This window comes from Panthera leo, chromosome B2 (assembly GCF_018350215.1).
Source record: "Panthera leo isolate Ple1 chromosome B2, P.leo_Ple1_pat1.1, whole genome shotgun sequence".
NCBI classification, from domain to species: Eukaryota; Metazoa; Chordata; class Mammalia; order Carnivora; family Felidae; genus Panthera; species Panthera leo.
The window spans coordinates 55,438,482-55,458,708 of record NC_056683.1 but is presented as its reverse complement, the minus strand read 5'-3'; positions in this window follow the sequence as shown (position 1 = coordinate 55,458,708).

Here is a 20,227-nt window from a genome sequence, read left to right as displayed (position 1 = left end):
CACCCCAAAGCACTAATTTTTAAAATAAGTAATACCACATTCCATCAGAGAAACTTCTCTGGAATCCTTTTATCATCAATAATCCCAAAGTACAAATTGGTTTAACTTCTTAAAGACCTTTTTTCATTTCTAGTAAATAAATCATTCAGATACAAATAATGGTATCTTAGAATATAGCAGAATTGCCAATGAATTGGAGTTTTTATATATATATATATATATATATATATTGTGTATATATATATATATACACATATATATATATGAGATTTATATATGAGTTTATATATAGAAATTTATATATATATACATATATGTGTATATATGTGTATATATATATAAAAGAAATATATATATTATATTTCTCTTTTTTTTTAACAAAGTAATTCATACTCAGGGTTAAAAAAATTAGAATGTATGATACAAATATATAATGTAAAAATCCAAAATCTATAATCCTAATCCTCAGAGACCACTCTCTTAATAGATTGGTTTATATGCCTTTTTTTTTTTTAACCTTTATTTATTTTTGAAAGAGAGAGAGGAAGACAGAATGTGTACAGGGGAGGAACAGAGAAAGATAGACAGACACAGACTCTGAAGCAAGCTGCAGGCTCTGAGCTATCAGCACAGCCCTATGCAGGACTCAAACTCACGAACCACGAGATCATGACTTGAGCCAAAGTCACACACCTATCTGACTGAGCCACCCAGGCACCCAGTTTATATTCCTTCTGATTTCCTTTCTCTTCCTATTCTTCTTTCCTTCCTCTATTCCTCACCTGCATGTTACTTATTTATTCATTTGAAATGGGATTCTGCTGTATATACACATGTAATTTTAATTTTCAGTAGAGAGCTGAATTTGGTTCTTTGTGAAAAAGTGAGCTAATACCTATTTCCATAGGGCTGATTTGTTTGTGGAGGATTAAAGTTGCATTGTTTATATTGTGAAACTTTAAATCACAATAGAGGCTCTACATTGTAAGCAAAGTTACTTTAACTTGCCAACTTTCAGTGTCCTTAGAACTAAAAAGGTGATAATAATACCACTACTCATAGTGTGGTGAGGTATGTAAAGTCATACAGGTGTGGTTATATCCTCCCCAAATTTAGTTAATATTTTCCCCCAAATTATTTTTCCTTAACTAAAAATTTTAGCTTTAAGATATCTTCATGCTGTGTATCAAATGTGTAAATAAAAGCTAGTTTGATCCAATACCAATACTTGTATGATCCGAATCAATTTGTAACTTAGATGTTTCTAAAGTAATCTTTACTGGGGTGCCCGCGTGGCTCAGTCCTTTAAGGGTCCAACTCTTGGTTTTGACTCCGGTCACGATCTCACGGTTTGTGAGTTCCAGCCTGTGTTGGGCTCTGCGCAGATAACATGGAGCCTGCTTGGGATTCTCTCTCTCTCTCCCTCTTCCTCCCTCTCTCTCTCTCTCTCCCCCTCTCTCTCTCTTTCTCAAAATAAATAAATAAACTTTAAAAATAAAATCTTTACTAAAATAATCAACTAGTGTAGGCCTTAGACTACAGATGTAAAAAAGGTTGTCATTATATTCATAAGCAAACATGTATTGGATATCTTCACAACAGGTATTACATATTTATACACAAGAATCTTATAATAATGTTGCAAATATGTAGTTCACATTGAAATAGGGGTAAAAATGAAAGTGAGACTAGTGATAATTTGGTACGTTGTTTCAATAATAATAATAATGTGAAGAAAGAGGCATTTGCAATCATGGAATGCATAAGACACGTCAAGCACAGTATTAAGTATTTTTAGGAATAACTTTATATCTTTTCTCAACAACCCTCTAACTGAAGTTATAGGGTATCTTCATTTTCTAAATGAGAAAACTGGGCCTGAAAAAGAAGTCATCTCCCCAAGTTCACATCACTGGGCAGTGGGGTAGACTCTAAACCCAAGCAATCACAGAGACCTCATCCTTAACCTCTGCATTCTACTGTTCCCTCTCTGTCTTTGATGATAAATTTTATAGTAAACTAAGTTTGAGAGGAAACCAAAATGCAGATGTGTAATTCATTCAAGCTAGGAAAAAGGAATTAGAAGAAATTCTATTATGAATTTCTAAACAATTTCTATATACATAAACCAAAATATTCAGAATAGTCCTTTTCCCTGAGTTTTCTAGAAAGTGAGTCTTGTATGATAACCCTAAACTCCATATATGTTGACCCTGACCATATTTATTTGCTCACCTTACTTAAATGGAATCATGTGTATCTAAGTTTAGAAGTTAGCCTTCAGGGAGACTGAGATGTCCTAAATAACACAACATAAAACTTCAGTGAAAAATGAAAATAAACTGGAAAAATGTATTTCTATAAAAAATAGTAACAGTTAGTTATCTGTTTACTAATGGCATGCTCCATTGTATTGATTTGTCTCAATCTGTACAACTGCAAAAATATATGGAGTTTTCCTTTATCTATATATCGATGATAAACACTACTGTAATGTCTTTTATATTTTATTATACTCAATGATAGGACACTGGATGAAGGTGGACCTGAGGACAAAAATGATTTAGAAAAAGCAGGAGTGCAGCTAGAAAGCTGAGAAAGACCCATTAGAAGTACGGGGAAGAAAGAGGTAGCAGCATGAAACATGAGATACAGCACTCCTTATATCCTTCAGGGAACGTAATGTCCTGAGATCTAAAATTTTCATAAATCATCATCATGTGCAACTTATCATATAAGGCAATAACTTCAGAAATTAAAAACATGCCTTCCCTTTAGAGCAAATATAGAACATTTCTCTATTGAATGTATCTGGGACTTCTATTATCTGTTAGCTTCTGTATCTGATTCTCACAGACCATTGCACTCGCCCTTCACTTTCACCAGAAGAGTGTTTCAGCACTTTGGAAAATTTCTGTGTGTCCAGTGTTGAGTCAAGAACAAACAGATGTACCAGTCTTTCACAGCATATGTTAATTTAAATTTGTGCAAAAGAAAATTACAAATTATTGCATATCATGTAACTTCAGAATCATTCAAAGATGTTAAAAAATAGTAGTAAATCTATGAATTCCAAGGATATGCCAAAGTAATATTTATTACACTGCTTTATAATCATATTGATGTTTCAGAGATACTGTCCTCCAATCTATTAAAAATCTTGTCATTTGGTATTATATACATTTATATATGGATACAGAGACAGAGAGAAAGAGCATATTGAATAAAAAATATAGATTTGTTGGAAGTATTAACTCCATAAAGATTCTCAGTAAGAATTTATGATTTGTTATATTTAGATTGTTAGGAAGACATCTAATGTAGGATTTTATCAAATGTTAATTACTAATAAGTAAAACTTGATAATGAGTTGATTTGATTGCCCAGAAGTAGGAGAGGACCACTAATTAATGATCTCAGGATTTAAGGCCAAGGTATTCATGTATTTATAGTAATATTCAAATTATTTACTGAATCCACATAGTTTTCCATCACTCATTCTATTAGTTCACTGTATCACTCAAGGAAACACTTTAACCTACAAATTAGCCTAGAAATAATAGCCTGTGACTAAGTGAAATAGAGTCAAAAGAAAGTGGTTTTGTGCCACTTGACAGCTAAAAAATATTCAGTGTATGCAAATATAGTCTGCTGAGCTAAATCCTTTCTAGCTGTCACAGAAGAAAAAATGTCATCAAGAGCAGCATCTTGGTTTAAAGGTATTCAAGATGTCTTTTGAGAAAGACTACCCTGGCCTTACCTTTCTATAACAAAAATCTTTAAAACAAACAAAACAAACAGGGCACCTGGGTGGCTCAGTCGGTTAAGTGTCCAACTTCAGCTCAGATCATGATCTCGCGGTTCATGAATTCGGGCCCCGTATTGGGCTCTGTGCTGACAGCTGGGAGACTGCTTTGGATTCTGTGTCTCCCTTTTTCCTGCCCACCCGTGCTCACACTCTTTCTCTCTCTCAAAAATAAACACTGAAAAAATTTTTAAAAAAGAAAAATCTGTGCCCTCTTGGAAAAAGGCATCAGGTTGTTGGTTTTTTTTAACTTAGATAGTATACTGGACCAGACTGATGGGATATATTTATCAAGTATAACTTAATGAATAAATATTTATCAATATACTTCATCTATTTCTGATCCTTGTATTTCTTATGTAACATTTATGATTACGTAAGTTATATTTATATGTAAAATGCTAATATAAGTTCACACATAACATATTTTTATCTATATACCTATCTATTATGCCTTGATACTTTTAAAAACATTTACAATAATATTGTATTTATCATAACAGCTCCATGAAGAAAGGTCAAATTTCCTTATCCTCGTTTTAAAGATAAGAAAACAAAATTTCACAGTGTTGAAAGGTTTGTCCAAAATTGCATGAAGTCTAAATGGTGGGATTTGGGCTGGGACATTAACCTCTCCAAAATAACCATCTTGGAGACAATAATCTCTCCAAAATAACCATATTAGTGGCCAGTGGCAGAGGAAAGAACAATCAAGGGTGAATGAGAACACAGTTCGTGTGCAGTAATTATTAAAACATTTTACAATAAAACATATGGCCAAAGTATTGAGACTTATTTTTACCTATACATAAATATTTACTCATAAACTTACTAATTAATATTTAGATGCTCCCTAAACACATGCCATAATATTGAATACTTTAAGGAATAGCCTATTGGTGTCAGCTACATATTAAATTACTCAAATTGAGACCCTAATCATTCCAGAACTGTACACTGAGTTTATAAAATCTAAATTAATATTTTTTCTGATTTTAGCTGGAAGAGAATTGGAATTGAAATTAATTAAAAATGTAAAATACTAAGTAAGAAATTAATGGAAGCATTCTAACTTGATTTATAACATATCAAAACTGCAACTCCATTTCTTTAGCATCTATGATTAAAAGAACTTCAAAAGAAAACAAAATGGATTATTATCCTACCACTAGACAAGAATTAGCATAACTTTGGCCATTGTTTTTCTAGTACTTACGTTCAGTCCCATCTTTAAAAAAAAAAAAAAGGACTTTATGACTACTAGATAATTGAGATTTTAAATGCTCTGTGAGTTTCAAAATCTAATTTTGGCTCAATTTGCAAAGGCCAAAAAGAGTCACTGCAATTTCCTAATTTTAAATCAAGCACTCTTGTTTTAAGGAAAAGATCCTAGAAGGTTTGAGTCTAAATTATACAGATCATCAGTTGATCTTGATTTAATTTACTAAACAATTTCATTTAGCAGTGCAAAGATTTGGGCTTCTTTCATAGAAGTATAGTCATCTGAAGGGATTCGGGTATTTAGCCCATAAGTACCAAGATCAAGAAATGCACTTTTTATTTATTTATTTTATTTTTTTTTTTTAAGAATATATATGTGACTAGGGACACCTGGGTGGCTCACTTGGTTGAGCATCTGACTCTTGATTCCATTCAGGTCATGATCCCAGGGTCGTGGGATGGAGCCCCGTGTCTGGGTCTGTGCTGAGCATGAAGCCTGCTTACGATTGTCTCTGTCTCTCTCTCTTTCTCTCTCTCTCTCTCTCTCTCTGCCCCTCTTTCCTGTTCTCACTCTCTCTCTCTTAAAAAAAAAAAAAGAAAGAAAAAGAATATGTGACTAATTAAAATATTAGGGCTTATTATATAAATATAATACAGCACCTTAAGTTGCAAATAGTAAAATAAATACATGTAGTGGATGATGAAATGATCCTTGCTGCCTCCCTTCCCCAAGGTAGGAGAAGGAAGGGTCTAGGAACATAATATAAATGAGAGATGACTTTAACTATGTCTATGATGTCCACACCAAAAAAGTTAAGATATTGACAGGCTACAGAGTATTTCTAGATTATGCATATATTTATAAAGAGAAATTATTTGATTATAATGTTTGATAAATATCTAAATAAACATTATTTCCTACTCTTCTGAGGCTAGATATGTTTTTAGTGATTTTAAAATATACCATAAATACTTTATTTGATTGATTTTCTAATTAGACTTCATTACAATAGTATTATACCTATTTCTCACAATAACCTTGGTTGTTAACATTAATATATTACAGTTACCGTCAATTTTATAGAAAGGATACATACCTCCTTTCTCAAATACTTTACATATGTAACTAATATTTTTATTCTTAATATAAGGACCATAGACAACATCAAAATATAATTAACTTATCAGACTATTGATTCCTAAATATAGTACTGGTTTTATTTATCTTTTATTTTCTTCAATGTAAAATATTGAAATCAGAATTTGGGAACAAAAATTTCAGGACAAGGAGTAGTTCATTGATTTGTAAATGACTATGCATTGTAATGGAATTAAATTTCAAAATCAAATTATTGGAGTACAAAAGAAGCAGTGAATGATCTTTATGATTAAAAATATAAAAACAAAACAAGGTCTTGCTGACTGGTGTAGAAGACTGATTTCACAATCTTTAATTCTGGGTATACTGGTTCCTTCAAAAGATATTCAGATCTTACCAGAACTTAAGTAAATGAGTAAGATTTGTACTGCAAACTGTAATGGAATTTATATAAATTTTCTATTTTCCATGTCATATATTTCCCAACACCGAATATTACTGATTAGGCCGTTTTGAAAGTTTCTTTTCTTTTCTACTTTAAGACAGTGAAGTTTAGAAAGTTGAGTGATAATCAGTCCAAACTAGGACATTTGCCAAAGTCAGCCAACAAACTACTAACTTTCTGTTCCACTTTGCATTTATGGAGAATCTAATCATTACTTTTAAGTGACACAATTCCTTTCACATTTCAAAATATGTCCTTATAATGTACTTAATAGAAAAAATGTACAACATAAAACACTCAAGTACCATCCAGTAGCTCTGATTACATTTAACACCAATATTTATATATTATGTTAACATAATGACACACAAAGTTTATTCCTGATATTTTATTTCCTAAAAATATTTTCCTCTACTCTAAGTTTTGACATATGAAAATCAGCTATAGGGGCGCCTGGGTGGCTCAGTCGGTTAAGCGGCCGACTTTGGCTCAGGTCATGATCTCGCGGTCCGTGAGTTCGAGCCCCGCGTCGGGCTCTGTGCTGACAGCTCAGAGCCTGGAGCCTGTTTCAGATTCTGTGTCTCCCTCTCTCTGACCCTCCCCTGTTCATGCTCTGTCTCTCCCTGTCTCAAAAATAAATAAAACGTTTAAAAAAATTAAAAAAAAAAAAGAAAATCAGCTATAAAATAACTGGGGAAACATACTATATGAATTTTTCATTGGAAGTTATATTGAGGATTTATTATCAGTTAATCTACCAAGCCCACCCAACACATTTAGATTTTTATGTCACGTGTTACTTGCTCAGTATAGCTTCAGCACAGACTAGAAATGAATTTGAATATTAATTAGTTTCTAACAGTATGTAGAGTTTGAAAAGGTGTATCCAGTTAAGTTGTAATGAATTTAGTTTTAATATCAGGTAATGATACATTTAAAAATCATAATAAAAGTCAATCGCTCTGCCAAAATGTGTCTTAATGTGCTGTAACACCACACAGATGTATTTATTACAATAATGAGACTGTAGTGCTAAACTAATCAAATTCAAATCAATTCGATTACATATGTTTCAGTGAAACACTATTTAAGAAACACAAAATGAACTAAAAATGAAAGGTTCATTGACTTGTAATCAAAAGCAGTGAGATTTAATCCTCAATCAACCAGGTGAGAAGTTTGTCATTTTTCACTTGTGTTTTTAGTAGGGAGTTGTCAAGAACATTTAACATCTCTTGAACTTGCTATCTCATTTGTCCTTGTTTATGAACCTCGTGTCCTTGTTTATGAACCTCGTGTAGTTATGAACCTCGTGTATGAACCTTGTTTAAACCACAGGACAGGAAGAAGAGGACAGCCACAGTTCTATTAAAATATATACATCAGCATTTGCAAATACTGTGTGTAGTGTTCAAGGATCTGTAATTTGCAAAGGAAATTCGCAATATCTTTCATGTCCTCGGTTCTTGTTTTTTGTTGTTTTTGTCTTTCTTTCCTTTTCCTGTGTCTGATGGTGCCCAACCAATTTGGAACAATAGTGAGTACTATTAATTAACTGCCCTAGAGTTGGAGACCAATCAGGACTCTTATCAGAAGAAAAACAAGTGAGTGATATAACACTGCTATATCCAAATAACTACAAAAGTCAGAAATCACTTTTTCTCATAAATTCTAAAGTGCCAATCTTTCAGTGAAAGTGTCTTTTTAGTAATTTCACAAAACTTCTAACAAAAGAGGGTGCTGACTTAACACATTTTTAATCAACCGGCGCTTTCTGCTAAGTCTTTATGTAAGGAAAGTAGAAATATTAGCAGGTAAAAAGTTATAAGAAAGTCCTTGAAATATAAAAGCTGAGCCTTTCTTAGAATAATAAACCGTCTCACTTTTGACCTAGTCTGACCTGGTCATTTTTAATTTTAATCCTATTTTGATCTTCAATTTGAAGGCAGCAAGGCTCAGGCTACATAGATCATTTCCTTCCAAAGTTTGATTTTTCTGTCACTTCACCAGGCAAGTAGAAGATTTTTGAATATCAATATATGTTCTATATTGCCTAGCTGATAATTTGAGCTACTGTTAGAATTCTAGGAATTTTTTATTGTCGTTGAGGTTCCATTAAACTTAGTTCTCAAATAGCTTCTTAGAGTTTATTCATCAAATAATTCAGGGTGTAAAAGTAGCACATAAACATTAATTGAACAGCCATTAAGCAGTATGACTGTTTGTTTTTGGTTGATAGAGGACATAAAGTTCCATACCCTGTGGTGGAAAACAATTAGGTCTTATGACGAACACGCCATTAAATATACTACTACCAGACTTAGACCAGTTTCACTTTACAGAATGGCAGTCAGCCATAGTTAGAAGCCTGCCCAAGTTATAGGAAGTCATATTTTTACTGTCATGACTTAGCTGCTTATAAATATTGTAGTGTGCCTCATGCCTTATGCTAATGGCAATGACTAATGGTTGTCATTATCTTCATTCAATCTCATAAAAAACTTCCTCAGGAGAGACTGATCATAGCTACAATGCTGCTTAAAGTTAAACTGGTTTTCTAAAACACAGAATATAAAAAGCACTTAAGGACAACGGGTTGGATGGGTAATTTATTTTGTTTTGAGTATGTCTGACAACTGCTGCTGCTGCTGTTAAATTTGCCATGAACTGAATTGATATACCATATGGGAGTGCCTTAGAGATGCCTATATGTGCGACTGCATAATGCTTTAAATTGTTCTGTTCATCTGGGACTCTAGGTGAAGATGTATGATAGAGAAAACAAAAGAAGGAATAAATCTGACACTGAAGTTCAATGTTTTAAACGATGGAGGTGAGCCCCCTCATCTGTTTGTGATTTCATTTGTGCACTCTGCTTACAAGACAGGTACAGAACACTTTGTTATGTGCCCAAAAAGAAGTGCTTAAACGGATGAAGCAGTTCTTTGCATCTGATAGAAGCTAAGTGGGACATTCAATGAATGTTATAATTCAATGAGCTATAATCTGTTATTCTTCCTAGCTATGATAAAACTATATTTTTACAAGGAGTGTACATTTTAAGGTGCAAGAGCACTGAGTTGAACTAGGTTGTAATTCAGGATATTGCTATTACCATAGTAATGATAGTAACAATTACTTATTCAGTGACTAGTTTTTTTACCTAGGGCTTCCTACATTGTAGCAGCATAGCAGTGATATGCTGATTGTCTTGTGTACACAATTTTCATGTGCCTTATACCTTCAGAGCTTGAGGTTATGAATTTCTGTGTCCCAGAATAAAATTAAAACAAAAATCAATCAGGAAATATATTTTGTTGAGAGCTTGTGATGAATAGTCACACAATCTTTGTTAATATGGAGATGGGGGACAGAAAGTTCCTGAGGAGAGGAAATGTCATCCCCTATACATGACACATCTTTATGGAGCCTGTGTCTGAAGAGTTACCTTAGTCATCCTTCCCAATGCCACCTTTTTGTCTTATTGTATTTATTTTATTATTATTATTATTAAAAAAATAATTTGCGAGGTGCCTGGCTGGCTCAGTTGGAAGAGCATGCAACTCTTAATCTCAGGATCCTGAGTTCAAGCTCCATTTTGGCTGTAGAGGTTACTTAAATAAATAAACTTAAAAAAAGCCATTTGTTTCAAGAGTATAAATTACAGTGTATATATATATATATTTTTTAATGAGACAGGAAACTACATAAGAGATTTCAGAAGGTTTCTCTTGAAAGTAATTAAAATAAAATTTAAAGGGGCACCTTGGTGGCTCAGTCGGTTAAACATCAGACTTCGGCTCAGGTCACGATCTCACAGCTGGTGGGTTTGAGCCCTGTGTCGGGCTCTGTGCTGACAGCTCAGAGCCTGGAGCCTCCTTTGGATTCTGTGTCTCCTTCTCTCTCTCTCTGCCCCTCCCCCACTCGCACTCGGTCTCTTGATCTCTCTCAAAAATAAATAAACATTAAAAATTTAAAAAAAAATAAATTAAATTAAAAAAGAAAAAACATTAAAGTGCATTTTCCTTGACCTAGCCAGAGAGACTTTAGGAAATTCTTCAGCTAAGTTATAAATACAATGCAAACATCAGTGACTCCTTTTTTGTCTCACAGGAGTTTGGGAGAAGGCAGCAGCATTATTTTGTGCCCATCTTGAAACTGACCCAAACATACAATCTTTTCAAAGAGTTCCATGTAAATTCTTCTGCACAGTCTCACACTCCCTTAGGAATTTGTTTTCAGCTAGAAAATATAGTATAGATAAGGTGACCATGCACCCTGGTTTATGCCTGTTGTTCCAGTGTAATTATTTTTTTTTTTTAACGTTTACTGATTTTTGAGAGACAGAGACAGAGTGCGAGTGGGGGAGGGGCAGAGAGAGAGGGAGACACAGAATCCAAAGCAGGCTCCAGGCTCTGAGCTGTCAGCACAGGGCCCGACCCGGGACTCGAACTCACAAACCGTGAGATCGTGACCTGAGCTGAAGTCAGACGCTTAACCGACTGAGCCACCCAGGCGCCCCTATTCCAGTGTAATTATTAATAGCACCACCTTTCATTCTCAAATGTGTCCCAGTATGGATGACTAATTATGGTTAACTTTATAAATAATAATAAAATGTTAATAATAATAAAATAACCTTTATTGGAAGCTTGTCATTTGTCCAATACTGAAATGCTTTCATGTAGAGTGAATTCTTCACAACAACCCAATGAGGGAGATATTTTATCGCTCCCATCTTACAGCTGATTAAACAGAGACAGAGAGACTGAATAGCATGGCCTCCTGTCATAGTGGGCAAACCTGAAACTAGACAAAGGTCTGACTCTTTAACAACATAGGCCAGACGATGGTACACTGTCTTCCTATTTGCTGGTTGATATGAGTAACTTGGTTTTACTGAATACAGTCAAAGATTATCAAGACTTGTAATTTATTATTCTTCCTAGATGTTATAAAACTATATTTTTATAAGGAATGTGCATTTTAGGATGCAAGAAAAGAGCACTGAACTAGGTTATAGTTCAGGATATTACTATTACTACACTAATGATAATAACAATTATTTATTCAGTGACTAGTTTTTGTACTGAGGGTTTTCCTTGTGTTTTCTGACTCTTAAATAGCTCTGTGAGGCAGAACATTTCAACCCCACAAATGCGTATGGATTGCTTTAGCTATGAGCCCTAAATTGGTTCAGGTTAAAAGGAAGATTGGGGATCATTTCATTTCGGCAGGCCTCCCCAACTCTGACATTCTATGACTAGATTAGATGTCTCTGGTAGTAACTGGTTATCAGGCTATAAGGCATGAAATCTGTATGCTGAAGAAAATTTGGAGGGGGAGGGTGAAGAGACTTTCTTAATAACTCATATTTATATTAGCTATCATGCATTGAGTGCTTACTAAGGGCATGCACTTTATAAACTTGTTTCTTTTGTTTTTCTCCTCACCATAGGCCAAATAAGAAGAGGATTTGGATTTGAACAAATGTAAGTTTGAACTCCACTATGCTAGAATTATAGTATCTTTTTATGAAACTCTCTAGGGCTTGCCCTAATTCAGACACTTTTCTGAAGGCCAATATTAAATAAAGATGAATAAATAATATTTGCTTATAATCAATTTTGTTCCACCACTGTGTAAAGAACATGAATAGAAAAGCAGATATGAGCGTATTATATAGAGGTTGTTGCAAGGAAATTCCTTTTTCAGAAAAGAAGTAGAAATTCTTCCTCATGCAGAATAGGTTCTGTGTGCTGCAGAGAACAAAGTAAATAGAAGTCTGTGCCTATACCCAGAAGATGCTTAAAATTCACTTGGGGATTTAAGAATATAAATGTATAAATATGGATTATATGGATTATATGCTATTATAAGATACCAAATCATATAGTGTAATTTGAACAGTGTTTCTTAACTGGGAGTACATTATGTGTGGTGTGCTTTAAAAATACAAATGCCCAGACCATATTTGCATTGATTTAATACGTTTCTGAGGTTGGAGCCTGGAAATGTGTATTTTTTAAACTCTGCAGGTGATTCTGAAGTGACTATGAATAACAACCACTGATTAAAATATATGTGGAACATATTAATATGTTAATTATGCAGCTTAAGAAAGAAGAGGTTAATCTGGGCTGGGATTTTAAAAGATGGCTTCATAGAAGAGGTGAGATTTGGATGAAAAGTCAGATATGGACAGAAGGTAGGTAAACCGGAACTTTTTTTTCTTTTACTCTTAGCTCAAAATGAAATCTTGCCTTTAAAGTTTTCTTCCTGCATTTGAGATTCCTATTGGATTACTTTGGAAGAGATAATACAATTTGTAACACCTGGAAATGTTCCATTATCTTCTGATATGAAATTCAGGTTTAAAGTCTTGCTTGAAAGCTTATATATTATTATGGATTATGTATTGATATTATATATATATATATATATATATATATATATATATAGAGAGAGAGAGAGAGAGAGAGAGAGAGAGAGAGAGAGAGAAAGATATATATATATATATATATGTATAGAGATTATAGATTATGCTACCTTAAATAAAGAATTTTTGTCATAATTAGTAAATGCAGTTTAGACTGCAAACTGCCAAGGACAAAATCTATATTTTATTCAAATATGAATTCTTAAATCTTTATCATAGACGTTGGTATCTAAAATATGCCTATAACATATATTTGTCTATTGAATGAGTGAAGTATTTAGGTTTACTCAGTTTATTCATTCCACCTTGTTTGTGGGGAAAATTCCAATATTCTCCACTTGAAGGATCAAGCATTTGATCTATGAAGGTTTTGGTTAGTTTGGTATTTTGTTTCTCGACCCAGAACCAGTGATCTGGCAAAGACTTTCAACAATCATTACTTTATAAAAGTAAGCTTTTAGGCCTTTTCTTTAGCAATTAAAAGGATGGAAGGGAAAGAAGAAAAGTGGAAAAGGCAAAAGAGTTGTAAGCATCTTAGCAGCAGGAGGCATTGTCCATGTATGTTTGTACCCAGAACAACTGGTAAACCCCTATTTTCAGACCAGGCTCTCCACGGAGGACAAAATTGCCAAACCTGTCAGTGGGAAGGAGCGAGCCTTTACAAGCTTTCCCAAGCTTTCTGCAGACCAGCTTTTTTGTAGAATAGGGTTGCTTTGCCATTGATGTGGTTTGGGGTGTTAACTGTTTTAAAGGCGTGACTGCCAAAAAGATCACTTAGAAACTTTATGTTGCCGCATCGCATCTTCCCAACACCAACCATGCCAAGTTTTCTTAGCATTTTGTTAGTAATGTTGTTATTGTTTTATATATATATATAAAAAAGATATTTATATTCCCCCAGTGGAATTTTATAATACTTTTGGAAACAGTTTCCTAGGGGAGAAAATAACAGAAAGAAGAAAGAATAAACAGAAAACAAAACACAGATGAGAAAAGAATATGGTGACATGATGACAAAGCTTTTAATTTATTATTCATGTATGTCTTGGAGAATAAAAAGGAAAGTGAAGGCATTACATGGTGTTTAGTTGTGGACATGTATTTATAAAACATTTTTAACGTGAGACAGCTGTGACAATAAGGGCAGATATTTATTTTTGGTATTAGAGAAGGGACAGGTAGGATCCAGAAGGAGGAGCTTGGGTAGAAGCAGCTCTCACAGAACAGGATGGCTGTGAGCTCAGCCTTGGTACCACTCAAGGGAAGTCCTGATTGTCCATCCCCATTCTTTCTGGTTCAGACATGGCTCTAGGCTACAGGGGCTTTAACAAATGGCCACTCTTCCTTAAAGGACCATTAGATGGACTCTTGAGGTGACTATATTCTGTAATAGACACATGGAATTCTTAGGTTAACCCAAACCCAGAACTTCCAGATTGCTAACTGGACTCTTAGTAACCATACCGGCTGCAAAATAACCTAAGGATCTGTGGTTTGAAAAATGACTGGTACCCGGCTCAAGGTATATATCTACTGATCATCATATAAATAGCTGCACTTTTTCGGCCTCTCCTCTCCCCTCTCCAGCTGCCACATGACTGCCTCATCCCAGACAAGCCTGATTATCATCGGCGAAAAACATTCCAGCATAACACATGATTACAAAATTCATTATAAACAGTGATTGAATGTGAACATATCTAAAACAGTTTAATTCATATTGAGTTGCATAAAACAGCTGAAAATAAAATGAATTTGTGTTTTAAGAATATTTCAAGAGTGGATCATCACATCCATAGCATACATGTCGTCTTGAGTACAACAGTAATTTTAGTCAGCCCCTGGGATGCTGGACCCATATGCCAATGATCCAAATATGTGCATCTCTTCAGTGACTTCACTTTGGTAGCTTCAAGTGGACTCTGGTGGGATTACCTATACCATGGAAATTGTCCAGGGCTTTGTCTTAGTTCAATCCATTCAGGTTGTTCTTTTAAAAAACACCACAGACTTGGTGCTTTTAAACAACAGAAATTAATTTCTCTCAGTTCCATAGCTTGGGCATCTGAGATTAGGGGGCCAGCATGGTTGTGTGAGGGCCCTCTTCCAGACTGCAGACTTCTTCTATCCTCACAGAAGGGCTAGGGAGCTCTGTGAAATCTCTTTTATAAGATCATCATTCCCCTTCATGAGGGCCCCACCTTCTAACACCATCACATGGGTGTTAGGATTCTAATACATGAATTTGGGGGGTGGGGGCAGAACAAACATTCAAACCATAGCATGCTACAAATCACGGCTTTGTTTTTTCTTTGGCAGAAAGAAAAGCCAGTTTAGCAGCACACTGTTGAGTTACTTGCACAATTTAAAAGAAGAAACCCAATATAAATGTATGTCTGTAATTAAGAACACTGCTTGCTAGGTATATATTTAAAAAATCACTGCTTAAGAAAGACAGTATTTTGTTACACTGCTAAGGCTCATATCTCTTATTATGTCAGTTAACCTCCCCATCTCTTTTAGTCCCTCTCTCCTTAAAATAAGAATATAATAATACCTACATCATAGGATTGTTCTGATGATTAAATGAGTTAATCTACGTGATGCATTTTTAAAGTACCTGGCACAGGGAATGTAGGTGCTCAATAAGTATTTTCTATTACCATCAGCAGGAGATGAAACTATATGGTATTTTATAGTCTTCTCTGAAAAGACTGCCTATTTTCAGTGTTATTTTCCTTGTTGAGCTTTTACATGTTTTAGAAGCCCATACCTAACTTCCGTAAGTTCTGTGAAGATCCGTTAAATGAAAGCATATCAAATCACTTTGAAATGCATAAAGTACTATGTAAATGAAAGGTGGAATAATTATGTTAAAGCCATCATCTTGAATTTTGTTTATACTGCATCTTTGAAATGAGCATCAGATTTTTCTCTAGGCAGTTACTGCTCCTACGGAAACAAACACAGATGGTGCCCAAACCTCCTACTGAATAGTTCTAGGCAATGGCATTTATCAAAATACCGCAGGTCACTAAATGTGCAAAGACTCAAAACAAACCCCACATCTCAGTGTCAGGCCAGCATGGTAATTTAGGCAAATAAGCCTTTGTTTGATAATTCAGGGATTTTCTGATTTGTAGAATGTACTAGCACAACAAACAGAAAATCTTCAATGTGGGCTAAGTTTTACAAAATAGGACATTAAAATGCAATTTCTTTTAGAGGAAAAAAAAATCAGCGTTCTTTACTGATGAGTGTTTTTGCCAAATTAGAACTAAGTTTGGGGGTGTGCATGCAGATGTTCTGATGTTATGCTGACCTTCTATCCACAAAAAGCAGAGAAAGAGGAAACATGTTTTAAACATTTTTTTTTCTTATACTCAAAACTTCTAAGAACCCATTCTTTGGAGTGAATGCTTCCTTTTGTCAGCAAGATAGTCCCGTGATTTCTAGAACTTAACTCTCTTGATGGCGTCTTGAGTGGTTTTGAAAGAGCCCTCTCTCTGGCTCACTAGGGGACAGGAAATTCTGACCCCTGAGGCTTCCCTTCCCAGAGGGCAGTCTCAGGGGAACTGTAGCTGGCTTCTGCCAGTGAGACGTGAGGATGGGGACACTGGGAGGACACAGGAGATGGGGAAGAAGGGAGCAGTCAGGGCCCTTCTCTCGACATCGTTTGTCTCCTGCACCTTCTCAGGCAGCAGCTGTGTCTCTTCCATGCCCGCCTCCCAGCAACGAAGCCTGCCACGGTTCCAGTTCTTACCTGGGTAACCCATGCCTCCTGCCTTACAGCAGCCTCTTCTTAACCTGTGTCCCTGAAGCTAGGGTTGGTTACAGCTCATTCCTGTTGCCTCACTTTTCTCTGGTTGGCTTGTCTCTTTTTTTTTTTTAATTCATCTGTAATGTTCTGTTATTTTTTTTCAATATATGAAATTTATTGTCAAAATGGTTTCCATACAACACCCAGTGCTCATCCCAAAAGGTGCCCTCCTCAATACCCATCATCCTCCCTCCCCTCCCTCACTTCTTCTGTCTCTTTTATCACCTGCTTCATGTTTTAATCAGTTCCCTGCATTTGAATCCTTCATTTAATGAATATCACAGGGAGATCCCATTTTCCTTGACTGGACCCCGACTGACCCAAGATCTAACAAAGGCAACCTGGTCAACTGAATTCTTAGGCAAATAACACTGTGGGAAGTACAGTTCCTCTGTACTCATCATGAAGATCTCAGAGGTCCTTCTTGAGCATGAACTCTTGCAATCACTGTTCCCTTTGCAGCTCTTCCCCTTAGTTACATGATAAATCTTACCTGGAGCCTGCTCTATGTTGCTGTATCCCTGACATGGAGGCAGAGAAAAAGTATGTTTCCTTGTTTCTTTTAACCTCAGTGTCACAAGACTCTCAGCCATTACACTTGTCAGCCTAGTCTGACCCCTTTTTCTGGCCACACCTTGCAAGTTCACCTATCGGTTGTGATTCTCACAAATGTTAATACCTTTCAAAGAAAGTCGAAAAGGATGCCAGAATCCGCAGATTATTCCCACATATAAGAACAACAAGATTGGAGGGGTATCTGGGTGGCTCAGTCAGTTGAGCATCTGACCTTGGCTCAGGTCATGATCTCGGGGTTCTTGAGTTTGAGCCCTGCATCAGCTCGCTGCTGTCAGCACAGAGCCTGCTTCAGATCCTCTGTCCCCCTCTCCCTCTGCCCCTCCCCTGCTTGCACTCGCCCAATAATAAAAAAGTAAATAAATATTTGAAAAAGAATGACAAGATTGGAATAGGATCTATCAGCTGTTGTTATTCTAAAATTCTGCCCCTCTTCTTTCTTTCCATGAAAGGAAGTTTGGGTCACAAAACAACTCTGTATCTTAAAATGGTTTTAAGGAGTTTAAATTAGTTCTATGAATATCATCTCAATCCAAAAGTATCAAACTAGGGTTGTACATCCCGTGCATTTGCTAAAATTAGTTTGGACTTGAACATTGAAACATTCCTTAATGCTGAGTTTCTAAAAAGAATATTTTATAAAGGCTTCTCATGTTTTTCCTACACTTCATCCTACTGCATCGTCACACTTCTCCCCCATCCTGAAAGGACCCTCCTTCCTCCTATTTTCTTGTGTTATCAATTCTCAAATAACCATCTTTCTAGGAGTGTTCTCTAAACTTTCCTACACATCATCAGGGTGACGCTGGTTGTCCCTTGTTCGGGTCCCCAGACTGCACTGTATGATATACATATGCCTGTGTCTCTCTGTCTTGAGTTAGCCTTTAAGCTCCAAAATGAAAGAACTATGTTTCCTCTTTGTAGTCCTGCTGCTCCATAACTTCCTTGGCACTCAGGGATTATTCAAAAATAGACTTGTTGAACTGTTGCTGAAAGTTCCAAGGCCTCTCACGCGGGACAAAAATTAATTTTAGAATCATGGGATGAAACGTTTGTTTCGTTTTTGTACTAGGAATATTTTACTAACAAACATAGAAGAGACACTGATTATTCCACAAATTGCCTGGTGTTTGTGCCCCACATATGGAAGTGCTATGTTTTACCAATAAGCAACATTGATAAATAGGGAAATAGGCACACAAGTACTATAACAAGTTTGGAACGGAGCTTCTCAAATCTTTGCCTTGTTTACAGTCTCCTTCAGTAGAAGTTGCATCCTCTGTGTTTGGCTTCCTAAATTTAAGCCCTAATTTTCAGTGTCCATCTAACTATATTCCCACTGCCTCCACCATCAATAAAATAAATGCCATGCCTCTAACTCATTTCCTTTGAAAAGGATGAGCTCAGCCATGCTCTGTTTCTTCCATTTATAATGGCTCTCTTTGCACATTTTGGTCCATTGCCTCTGGTGCCATTCCTCATGCATCTGTTTATTCTACCCAATTAGACTCAGATCTTTGTGGTCAGAGGTACTTTTCTTTTATATGTCCTCACAGCATGTTCACAACATAGGCTTATGAACTAAATGTCTTCTCGATTTCACCAGTATCTGTGCTAGTATTTTTAGTTCCTTGTCAAATGAACATGTCGGTGTGTTACAGCCATGGGCATTTGGTCAACCACACAGAACACAGCTCTGAGCTGTTCCATTATTCCAGGTCAGAGAGTCTGTGGACTAGGCTGGGCAGCAGGGGGAAAAGACCCCCTTTGCCACTTTTCTTTAAAGCCTTATATCCCTAAGCTACTTCCCCCCTAAGGACTCACCATGGCCCTTCTAGTAGTTCCCACAATCCATAACTGGTTCTCTGTCAAGGAACCTGTTCATTTCTTTCATAGCACTTAGGATAATTTGTATCTAGCTATATATACATATATAGAGATACATACATAAGTATATATACATATGTACATATATATGTATATGTTCATAAAGTATATGTAGAATAAGCACATAAACAAGTTAGATTTATATAAATGTGTAAAATATAGATGTAAGTATAAGCATGTATATGTGTAAGTAATATACACCAAAAAAAACCCATTTGTGTTGGTGTATACATGTGTGTGTTATGTTTTCATTTTTCTCTTTCCCTCTACAGGTTTTCTTCACCATGACTTGCTTCACCACTTAACACCCAAGCCTAACACAGAGCCTGGCACATAGTACATACTCAGAAATATTTGTTGAATAAATAACATGTGAATAAATGAAGCTATGAGAGCAAAGAATTCTTTCCAACTTTCATCACATCAGATCTTACGTTGTACTGGCCAAAAAGTGAAAGAGGAAAGAAATGGAAGCATAGAAAAGGAGTCAATGTTCTTCTCTCTACTCCAAAATTTCACAGACTTGCAATAATGTCTCCTCCAAGAAAGAGCCTCCCAGACTTCTCAGTTTGTCTTTATCTGGAAAGAAGAAAGAGGAAGACAAGAAAGTCTTTGCTGCTCACTGTTGGTGCTACCCACTAATAAAAACAAATATTTCAGCAAAAAGCTAACAGTTTCCAAATAGCATAACAAAAACGAATTGGACATTCCTACATTTACCACTGCAGCCTTCTGTTTCCTCTCTATGAACACAGTCCTGATATCTTAAGGATATATCGATACTATGTGCACCCCATTCCCCTACCTAAATTTCTGATCACTAAAAAGAAAGAGAAGGACATAATTACAGGAGTAAGCAGCAGGGTATGGTTTTTGACAACAAGGACAGTGAGTCCGACTGCCTGATTTCAAGTCCTGGGTCCACTATTTCCTAACAG